Source organism: Tachyglossus aculeatus, chromosome 5 (assembly GCF_015852505.1).
Source record: "Tachyglossus aculeatus isolate mTacAcu1 chromosome 5, mTacAcu1.pri, whole genome shotgun sequence".
Taxonomy (NCBI): domain Eukaryota; kingdom Metazoa; phylum Chordata; class Mammalia; order Monotremata; family Tachyglossidae; genus Tachyglossus; species Tachyglossus aculeatus.
In genome coordinates this window covers 16019831-16030154 of record NC_052070.1, presented here as the reverse complement: position 1 = coordinate 16030154, position 10324 = coordinate 16019831, and the positions used below count along the sequence as shown (strand labels likewise).

The 10324-nt window shown below is 43.6% G+C and overlaps 1 non-coding gene across 1 annotated transcript; it reads left to right on the top strand.

Annotated features, from left to right (window-relative positions):
• Positions 1 to 7055: 7055 nt before the first annotated feature.
• Positions 7056 to 7193, top strand: LOC119929000. Its single transcript, XR_005451144.1, has one exon. It is a non-coding gene; the product is annotated as a small nucleolar RNA SNORA7 (small nucleolar RNA).
• Positions 7194 to 10324: the final 3131 nt, after the last annotated feature.

Sequence of the window (10324 nt, the reverse complement as noted above, 5' to 3'; positions counted from 1 at the left end):
CCATGACTTTAAAGATTGTGGCTGGGGTATTTTAATCACTGTTCAGTAATTGGCCCAAACTCCCATCATAAAATGGGCCCAGCTTAAATGACAGGTGCATTCGCACTTTCAGAGTGAGAAAGGCTCCAATCAAGATAGAAAGGCAAGCTGTCAAGCTCTCTGAAAGAAGCAGATATTTCATCCTGACGTAAACAACATAGCTCAAGGAAAACTTCTCCGTCAAACTCATTTGGGACTGGAAGCCTTCGTGTGGAACGAAACTGAAAGATGGCAAGATTGTACCACGGCTGGTGGAGCAGAGGAAGTGAGAGATCGTCAGAGATCATTTTCTGGCCCTTGATGAGTCTTATTAGTTTTTCCTCTTTAGTTACAGCTGTCTTGGGTATTTACCATAGCATTCAATCACTGCCCAGCATTTAGCAGCTACTGTCCATTTCCCTTTGGAATAATGGGGATCGTTGGTGCAGTCAACACTAATCAATCCATCAGTCAGTCAATCATCGAATTTATTGAGTGCTTGCTGAGTGCACAGCACTGAACTAAGCCCTTGGGAGAGTACACTATAACAGAGTTGGTAGACATGTCTCCTGCTAAAGGAGCTTAAAGTCTAGAGGGGGACAGAGATATCAATTAATCAATCAATCAATTCTATTTATTGAGCACTTATGGTCTGCAGTTGATAGACACATTCCTGCCAACAAGGAGCTTACAGTCTGGAGGACAGACCTAGAACGGGTTTTAGAACTTTGAGAGATCCCACAAGCCACAAACACTGGCCTTTAATGGATCATTTTGCCAGAGCTTTACACTCCAAAACTGTCTGCTTGGAGAGAAGCAATGTCGCCTAATGGAAAGAAATAAGGCCTGGGGGTCCGAGGACCTCAGCTTTACCATTTTCCTACTGTAGGACCTTAGGCAAGTCACTTAACTTCTCTTTGCCTCAGTTTCCTCAGTTGTGAAATGGGGATTAAATACCTGTTCTCCCTCCCCCTTCACAATAATTAGGGTATTTGTTAAGTGCTTATTATATGTATCTACTAGGTGGACACAAGGTAATCAGGTCAGACACAGTCCCTATCCTACATGGCGCTCACAGTCTTAGTAGTAGGAACAGGTATTGAAACTCCATTTTGCAGATGAAGACACTGAGGCACAGAGAATCAATCAATCAGTGATGCTTATTGAGCACTTACTGTGTACAGTGCATAGTAATAATTATGGTATTGGTTTAGTGCTTACTATGTGCCAAGCACTGTTCTAAGCATTGGGGTAATAATAATAATAATGATGGCATTTGTTAAGCACTTACTATGTGCAAAGCACTGTTCTAAGCACTGGGGAGGATACAAGGTGATCACATTGTCCCACGTGGGGCTCACAGTCTTAATCCCCATTTTACAGATGAGGTAACTGAGGCTCATAGAAGTGAAGTGACTTGCCCAAAGTCACACAGCAGACATGCGGGGGAGCTGGGATTAGAACCCATGACCTTTGACTCCCAAACCCATGCTCTTTCCACTGAGTGACACTGCTTCTTCCAAGACACAAGGTAATCAAGTTGTCCCACATGGGGCTCACAGTCTCAATCCCCATTTTCCAGATGAGATAACTGAGGCACAGAGAAGCGGCTTGCCCAAGGTCACATAGCAGACAAGTGGCAGAGCCGGGATTAGAACTCACATCCTCTGACTCTGAAGCCTGTACTCTTTCCCCTTAGCCACGATGCTTCTCAGTACTAAGTGCTTGGGGGAGTACAATATAAGAAGAATTGGTGGACATTCCAATCTAATTATTTTTAGGCTTTCCCAAGTAAAGCTCTTCATACGAGGAAATGTAAATTGGAGGCTTTGGAGTCACAGCTTTCTGAGGGGAACCAAAAGAAAGAAAATCTTCAGCAAAGCATTGAGAAAGCAAAGATTGGCCATGAGGACACGGCAGAACGTACTATGCTAGCAAAGGAGCTTACTTCTCTTCGGCAGCAAAGGGAACAGCTAAAGGCAGAAGTAGAAAAATACAGAGAATGTGACCCAGACGTGGTGGAAGAAATTCGCTCGCATCTCCTCCTGCCTTCAGGACATCTCCATCTGGATGTCTGCCCGCCACCTAAAACTCAACATGTCCAAGACTGAACTCCTTGTCTTCCCTCCCAAACCCTGCCCTCTCCCTGACTTTCCCATTTTTGTTGACGGCACTACCATCCTTCCCGTCTCACAAGCCTGCAACCTTGGTGTCATCCTCGACTCCGCTCTCTAGTTCACCCCTCTCATCCAAGCTGTCACCAAAACCTGCTGGTCTCAGCTCCGCAATATTGCCAAGATCCATCCTTTCCTCTCCATCCAAACTGCTACCCTGCTCGTTCAAGCTCTCATCCTATCCCATCTGGACTACTGTATCAGCCTCCTCTCCGATCTCCCATCCTCTTGTCCCTCCCCACTTCAATCCATACTTCACGCCGCTTTCCAGATTGTCTTTGTCCAGAAATGCTCTGGGCATGTTACTCCCCTCCTCAAAAATCTCCAGTGGCTACCAATCAACCTACACATCAGGCAGAAACTCCTCACCTTCAGCTTCAAGGCTCTCCATCACCTCGCCCCCTCCTGCCTCACCTCCCTTCTGTCCTTCTCCAGCCCAGCCCACACCCTCCGCTCCTCTGCTGCTAATCTCCTCACCGTGCCTCGTTCAGGCCTGTCCCGCTGTCGACCCCTGGCCCATGTCATCCCCCTGGCCTGGAATGCTCTCCCTCCACACATCCGCCAAGCTAGCTCTCTTCCTTTCTCCAAGGCCCTACTGAGAGCTCACCTCCTCCAGGAGGCCTTCCCAGACTGAGCCCCCTCCTTCCTCTCCCCCTCCCCCGCTCCATCCCCCCCGCCTTACCTCCTTCCCTTCCCCACAGCACCTGTATATATGTTTATATGTTTGTACTTATTTATTACTCTATTTTACTTGTACATATCTATTCTATTTTATTTTGTTAATATGTTTTGTTTTGTTCTCTGTCTCCCCCTTCTAGACTGTGAGCCCACTGTTGGGTAGGGACCGTCTCTATGTGTTGCCAACTTGTACTTCCCAAGTTCTTAGTACAGTGCTTTGCACACAGTAAGCGCTCAATGAATATGATTGATTGATTGATTGATTGGACATGTTCCCTGCCTAGAGAAGTTAAGTAACTAGCCCAAGGTAACAAGGCAAGCAAGTAGCAGAGCCAGGATTAGAATGCAAATCCTCCGACTCCCAGGCCTGTGCTCTCCATTCAATCGTATTTATTGAGCGCTTACTGTGTGCAGAGCACTGCTCTTTCCACTAGGCCACTCTGTCTGAGAGCCCAATATGGGTAGGAGACTAAGTCTCTGATCTCACTGCATTCTATCAACCCCATCACTTAGTACAGTACTTGGCATACAGTAGCTCCATCAAAAATACTATTATCTTTATTATTGCTTAGATATTGGACATGGAGGAGTCCAAGAAGGACTAAAACTCATGCCGGGGGTTGAGGGTCCTGATCTCCCTCTGAAGGGGGATGCTTAGAAAGAAACTGCAGCCCCTCTTTCCCCCTGCTTTTCTCAGACCCATCTCCTAGGGCTCAGCTGTCTGTCCCCTGACTGGTGGTATGAATCCCCCAGAACAATAATAATAATAACCGTGGTATTTTTTAAGGGCATACTATATGCCAGGAATTGTTCTATGTGCTGGAATGGATACAAGCAAATCCAGTTAGACACAGTCCCGTTCTCACATGGGGCTCCCAGTCTCAATCCCCATTTTACAGATGAGGTTTCTGAGGCCTAGAGAGGTGAAATGACTTGCCCAATGTCACACAGCAACAAGTGGTGGAGTCAGGATTAGAACCCATGACCTCGTAACCTCCCTTGCTCTATCCATGATTCCAGGCTATGCCTTTATGTGGGCATTTTCATTTCTAAACACCCAGCTTCCCCTTCACCTTGGGTTCTGCCCCCACGTGCCACCTCAAGGAAGCAGTGTCCGTATTTTTAGGGTCCTGGGAGGGGAAGGCAGTGGTTTGTGGATGTCAGAGGGCATCCTCAGCAACTACAGGAGATGGACAAATTACCACCAAATAGTGCGTGACCTTATGATCCCCTTATTTATGCAATGTTAGTGATCATGATTAACGATGGCAGTTGTCTTAACAGTTTCAAAACAAAAGAAACATAACATTGCCGGGAATAAACAGTACAAAGACTAGCCATTCCCACAAGGTAAGTACACCGTAGTTATTCATTTTTGATATTTTAAATAGAAGCTATCATTTATTTAAATAAAGGAATGTGGTATATATAAAGGCTTATCTGGAACCCATTACTGCCAACCTCCTAACCCTGGGGTCAGAAGCAGATGATTTCTTATTCATTCATTCATTCAGCGGTATTTATTAAGTGCTTACTGTGTGCAGAGCACTGTACTAAGCGCTTGGGAAATTACAAAATGGGAGATAAAAGCTCCTGGCTCCACCACTTGTCTGCTATGTGACCTTCGACAAGTCACTTTTCACTTCTCTGTGCCTCAGTTACCTCATCTGTAAAATGGGGATTGAGACTGTGAGCCCCATGTGGGACAGGGACTGTGTTCAACCCTATCTGTTTGTATTCACCCCAGTGTTTAGTACAGTGCCCGGCACATAGTAAGCATTTAACAAATACTGTTGTTATTATTATTATTATTTTTTTTTTAACAATACAATAATACACAGTGACATTCCCTGCCTGGTGTACGCAGTGGATCTATGGTAAAAAAAAAAACACCTAACTACCTAACATCTCTACTGACTAGGGTTGCTCTGCCTTTCTCTTTCTCTCTCACTTTCTCCCACCAATGTTTTTGTCTTCCAACATCTCAACTTACTTTCCTTCCTAGACCTCCTTCCTTGCTCACCTCATCTCTTTATCTTATCTTTTAGACTGTGAGCCCACTGTTGGGTAGGGACTGCCTCTATATGTTGCCAACGTGTACTTCCCAAGGGCTTAGTACAGTCCTCTGCACACAGTAAGCACTCAATAAATACGATTGATTGATTGATCTTCTGAACATATTTATCCACAAATATATTGCCTGAGAAGATATTTTCCAGGAGGTTTGGAAATTGGAAATCTTGCTTGTCCAAATCTTAGAGAATTGGAAATTCTGTGGTGGAGATTCTAGGCCTTTTCCAGAATCACAACACAGCTCCCCACTGGGCTGTCTCCCCTTCTAGACTGGAAACTCCTTGTGGGCAGGTAACTTGTCTACCAACTCTGTTATAGCGGACTCTTCCGAGCACTTATTCACCCTTCCTTCACCTCAGAACTCCTATGTGAATATCCATAATTTATTTATTAATCAACCCTTGGTATTGATTGAGTGCATACTACGTGCAGAGCACTGTACTTAATCACTTAAGGGATATGTTTTCTGCCCATAACGAGTTTACAGTCTTGAGGGAGAATGTCTGTCTGCTGCTCTAGACCGTAAATTGATTGTGGGCAGGGAATAATAATAATAATAATGATGGCATTTGTTAAGTGCTTACTATGTGCCAAGCACTGTTCTAAGCACTAGGGTAGATACAAGCTAATCAGGTTGTCCCACATGGAACTCACAGTCTTAATCCCCATTTTACAGATGAGGTAACTGAGGCACAGAGAAATTAAGTGACTTGCCCAAAGTCTCATAGCTGAGAAGTGGTATAAGTGCCGTCATTTACAGATTGATTCAGAGAATGGTATTACTTATAGTTAGCTTGAATGATGGAATTTGTATTTTCATGATATTTATTAAGAGTTTACTATGTGCCAGGCACTGTACTAAGATCTGGGGTAAATGTAAGCTAACCAGGTTGGACACAGTCCATGTCCCGCATGGGGCTCCCAGTCTTAATCCCCATTTTACTGATGAGATAACTGAGGCACAGAAAAGTTAAGTGACTTTCCCAAGATCACACAGAAGACAAGTGATATAGCCAAGATTAGAACCCAGGTCCTCTGACACCCAGGTCCGTGCTCTTTCCACTAGTCCATGCTGCTTCTCAATTAAAAGCCTTCTCATTATGTTGGTAATATTGTAATAATAATAATAATATTTGTTAAGCCCTTACGATGTGCCAAGCATTGTTCTAAGTGCTGGGGTAGATGCAAGGTAATGAGGTTGTCCACCGTGGGGCTCACAGTCTTAAACCCCATTTTACAGATGAGGTAACTGAGGCACAGAGAAGTTAAGTGACTTGCCAAGTGCGACTTGGCAAGTCACACAGCTGATAAATGGCAGAGTGGGGAATAGAACCCACGACTTCTGACTCCCAAGCCCAGGCTCTTTCCACTAAGCCACGCTGTGACTCGAAGTGGTTGTACTCTCCCAAGCACTTTGTATGGTGTTCTACATACAGTAAGTGCTCAATAAATGTGATTGACTGGCTGACTGATTGACTGACAGCAAGTTAGGCAGAGTTGCTCACATTTCAGAAGCCAGAATTAGAATTCAAAGTTACTGTAGTAAGCTAGAAAATGGTCCAGTGAAGCTGGGATGCATTCATTAGGGGAGGCAATAGAAAATGAAGAACAGAGTCAAAAGTAGTGGGGATGATTAGCTAGGTACAAGTACAGCTGAAAAAAAACCAGGGGGATTCCATGCAGATTACGATCAGCTATGCAAAGTGACAAAAGGAAAAGAAATGGATATTTGATCATCTGATGGTCAATTGAAGACCAAAAAAAAAAAGGTGCTATATGGACTGGCCGACTATCTAGAGCTGATTAACTACATAATTGCCTGTTTGTCCTTTTCTTCTGTGTGATGTAGGCAGTATTATGAGTAGCTGTGCAGCTTTGCTCAAAAAGATTTCATTGTAGTATATTAGCGGAGATATTCCATGCCAATGCTGTGAGCTAATCCTGCCCTAAACTAGAGTTCTGCCCCGCAGAAAAGACCGATGGTCACTGAGTAACTGTCTTCCAAAGTTTTAAGGGAAACCTTGGTATGAGAGGGTACTTATTGAGACTTTTCTCCATCTCTACAAAGGATTCCTTCAGGAAACGGGCTTAAATCAAAGCTACTGAGTTCTTCCCCTCTCAGGGTCACACCTGGAGAGTTTCCAGTACTCTACCAGTCTCGACTATGGGAGGGAGAGTCAAGCAGAGGCCTACCCATTCCATTCCTAGCTTGGCCAGTGGCTAGCGAGTGGAAGGCAGTCTTCTACAAGTCAAAACTCACCTGTGCTGGGCAGCAGCGGCACAGGAGAGAGGCGAGGGTGGAGACTTAAGCTTACTGTGTAGAAGGAGGCAATGGTAAACCGCTTCCATATTTTTCCCAAGCAAAGTCTATGGATCCAGTACCAGGATGACTGTAGATGGAGGTGGGGCGTTCTGGGAGAGATGTGTCTATGGCACCGCTATGGGTCAGAGACGACTCGACGGCATAAGACAAGTGAGCTCTTCGGTTAGAAATAAGGAAGACCTTGTTGACAGTAGAGGTGGTTAAACTGAAATATTCTTGCCAACGTTAATTCAACTAAGACCCAATATTGCCTCCAATTCCTCTCTGGAATCTCGTCTTCATGATACCTCTGGGGAATAAATGCGATAGCAGCAATTACATCCATCAGCGAGCATCTTTTCTGGTAGCCTATTCATCACAAATTAAAAAGCATCAGACTTTAAAATGAACTCCATGTAATGCATTAATTATAATTAGAAATACATTAATCTCTTGGTCAGTGCGAGCCCCAAAAGGAGTTCAGAGAAAGGTTGGTATTTTCCTGCTTGGGGTTGTCAGCCTCTGAGTAAATGCCTCTCAGACTAAATTACAATAGGCAGAGCTTTGGGACAGAAGGCAGAGTTTTAAAAAAGAATGGGTATGTTCCTCTATGGTTTGCTGGTAATGAGTACGTGACAGAAGATAAACTATAATAACAGGAAGGATTTTTGGATAACTAAGTTAGGATTACTGGTTTATAGCACTACAAAACAATGAAAATACATCCCCTGCTATCTTTGAGTTTACATGCTAAAGAAATATGGGTGTACCTATTAAATAATCATTCAATCAATGCCATTTATTGAGCACTTACTAGGTGCAGACCACTGTACTAAGCACTCAGTAGAGTACAATACAAAAGAGTTGGTATACGTGTTTCCAGCCCACAGGGAGCTTACAATCTAGAGGGGGAGACAGACATTAATATAAATAAATAATTTATAGAACTATACGTACGAACTGTGGGGTTGAGGGCAGGGTGAATAGCAAATGCAAGTCTACAGACAATGCAGAAGGGAGAAGGAACCTGGGAAAAGAGGGCTTAATGGGGGAAAGCCTCTTGGAGAAGGTGTGACTTTAATAAGGCTCTGAAAGTGGGGAATGCAGTGGTCTGGCGTGTATGGAGAGGGAAGTATTAGCATAGATTCCTTACTTTCTATTTTACTTTTATAATGTGGTATGAATCCCATAAGGCCTATTCCTTCTAGACGTCTGAACCTTCTTTGTTATAAGGAAATAGGATATATCCTAATATATAAAAGTATATCTTAATGCAACGCTGTGCTTCTCGTAATCTACTTAAATGGTCTAAAGGGGATTTAAAAAATGAAGAGGGACAGTACTGAGTCTATGTCAGGATGACATAAAAAGAAATGTAGATTTTTAGCAATTCTAAAACATATCCAACACCTTGTAGCTTATGAAATTTCATTTTTCAGGTCTACCATAGTAAACCATGATTGAGTCAGGTTGTCTGAACATTGAAGAATAAAAGCTATTTGATATGTTCTTTCACATCCAAATATATTCCATGCTAAAAGTTCTGAAGAATTGCAAAGTGTATCGCATATTGATGATTTCTGGGAGAATGGAGGGGCCCTTCAGTATAGTTGAAATCTGCTTGTCTTGGGGAAAGGTAGCCATTATTTCAACAAATGAAAAAGGTGGGGAACTTCAAAGGGTAAGTTAGAGCGATTTCAGGTAAAACAAAGCAATAGCTCAGTGGTTTTCAACCAATGAGCTTTGCAACCTGCACTTGTTTTCAAAAACTATGAAAGATAACAAAAGACTACTAAAGAGACAATCTAGATTTCTCTGGCCAAAACAGGGAGGATTTCATAAAATTACCAATAGGGATAATAATTAATGTTGAAAGAAACATAAATCAATTTAAAGTCATTTAGTGAATAGCATTTTTTTAATAAACCTGAGCATTACAAACAAAATATTTAATATGCAAGAATTCTGTAAAATATTAGCACGTGATTTTAAGTTTAACTAAAATTTTAGAGTAGAAGTGGTTGAGAATTACAGAAACCAAATGTGAGGTCCTGAGGATCGTGCCTTAACAATATTGTCCTCTCCCAAGTTCTCAGCAGGCAGAAAGTACTCGATTAACACTACAAGTTAATTGAATTATTTTGCCAGTTTCTCAAAAATCTCTTCTTCACGTTGAACAGGAAAATCACAGTATTCATTCCTTCATTCATTCAATCGTATTTATTGAGTGCTTACTGTGTGCAGAGCACTGTACTAAGTGCTTGGGAAGTACAAGTTGGCAACATATAGAGACAGTCCCTACCCAACAGCGGGCTCACAGTCTAAGAAGGGGGAGACAGACAACAAAACAAAACATATAAACCCAATAAAATGAATAGAATAAATATATACAAGTAAAATATATAGAGTAATAAATATGTACAAACATATATACACATATACAGGTGCTGTGGGGAGGGGAAGGAGATAGGTGGGGGAGGGGGAGGACGGAGAGAGGAAGGAGGGGGCTCAGTCTGGGAAGGCCTCCTGGAGGAGGTGAGCTCTCAGTAGGGCTTTGAAGGGAGGAAGAGAGCTAGCTTGGTGGATTGGCAGAGGGAGGGCATTCCAGGCCAGGGGGAGGATGTGGGCCAGGGGTCGACGGTGGGACAGGTGAGAACGAGGCACAGTGAGGAGGTTAGCGACAGAGGAGTGGAGGGTGCAGGCTGAGCTGTAGAAGGAAAGAAAGGAGGTGATGTAGGAGGGGGCGAGGTGATGGAGAACCTTGAAGCCGAGGGTGAGGAGTTTTTGCCTGATGCGTAGGTTGATTGGTAGCCACTGGAGATTTTTGAGGAGGGGAGTAACATGCCCAGAGCATTTCTGCACAAAGACAATCCAGGCAGCGGTGTGAAGTATGGATTGAAGTGGGGAGAGACAGGAGGATGGGAGATCAGAGAGGAGGCTGATGCAGTAATCCAGTCGGGATAGGATGAGAGATTGAATAAGCAGGGTAGCGGTTTGGATAGAGAGGAAAGGGCGGATCTTGGCGATGTTGCAGAGGTGATACCAGCATGATTTGGAGATGGATTGGATATGAGGGGTG